Consider the following 1,241-nt stretch of genomic DNA (forward strand, 5'->3'; position numbering starts at 1 on the left):
GTGTGGTCATGTTTATCATACTGCTCCAAAATGTTCAGGTGTAGAACAATATAATATAAATATTTTATATAATAAAATTATACATTTTATATGTGAAGACTGTGTGCAATACATACATAATGTAGACTTTGCTTTAAGAAAAATGCAAGAAAGTGTAATTTTAAAAGAATACAAAAGCGAATTTAAGGAATCTCTAAAAATTAATGAAATTGATATTAAATCTTTACTAAAGGCACTTGAAACTAAATATTCAGATAGAGTCACCTCTCTTATACGGCGTTTACATTGGCCGAAAATGGCTCATTTTGGTCAAAAATCGAAAATGAGTATCGAATGGCTCATTCTTGCATATAAAATTTCAAGCACAAAAATGAGCAATTTTCTCACATTCTGTATGACGTTCGAATGCATTCCACATACGTTCCAAATGCAAAGGAATCCATTGAACATACCCTAAATGAAAGCTCTTCATGGCATTTTGACAGTTTGAAAAAGCTGTTTTTAACATATTTACAAAAAAAGGCAAACAAATGTTTGGTGGTTGCATTTTCTTGAAAACGATGCACTGCTTTTTAAAACTTTTACTTCCCAAAAAGTAATTAATCGAAGTTAAAAATATGTTTTAAGTTTCTAATGTAAGGTTTCAAGGCATATTTAACCTTCATGCAAAATTTTTTTGGCACAGGCCAAAAATCAAATCAACATGCAAGTTGAAAAATCAGCTGTTGAAATGAGAACAAATGAAATAGAACGAATGTAAACACTTTCAAATGGCTCATTCAAAATGAGCCATTTTCGGCCAATGTAAACGCCATATTATGGCAGTGCAAGAAAAATATGAAAAAAAATTGGCTTCGTTTGAGCAAAAAGTAATAGACTTGTCTATTAATTTGACTAAAAATAACAACAAATTAGGTGCTGAATTAGTAAAAACTATCAAAAATAATGAAATTCAAAGTGAAACGTACGCCGCAAAATTAAAGATGAAAAACAATCCTAATATTCCAATAACGCTTAAACTTAAAAACAACCAATTAAGTGAAACAACTAAACATGATTTAAAAACTAAAATAAATCCATCAGAGCTAAATGTTAAGGTTTGTGGTTTTCATTCTAAACATGATGGGAGGGTAACAATAAAGTGTGTAACCTCAAAAGAGAGAGAAATTCTTGCAAAAGAATTAAAAAGAAATTAAGTAAGAACTATGAAATTGAGACACCTGCTATGCGAAACCCTAAAA

The sequence above is a fragment of the Teleopsis dalmanni genome, chromosome 1 (genome assembly GCF_002237135.1).
Source record: "Teleopsis dalmanni isolate 2A chromosome 1, ASM223713v2, whole genome shotgun sequence".
In the NCBI taxonomy this organism is placed as follows: Eukaryota; Metazoa; Arthropoda; class Insecta; order Diptera; family Diopsidae; genus Teleopsis; species Teleopsis dalmanni.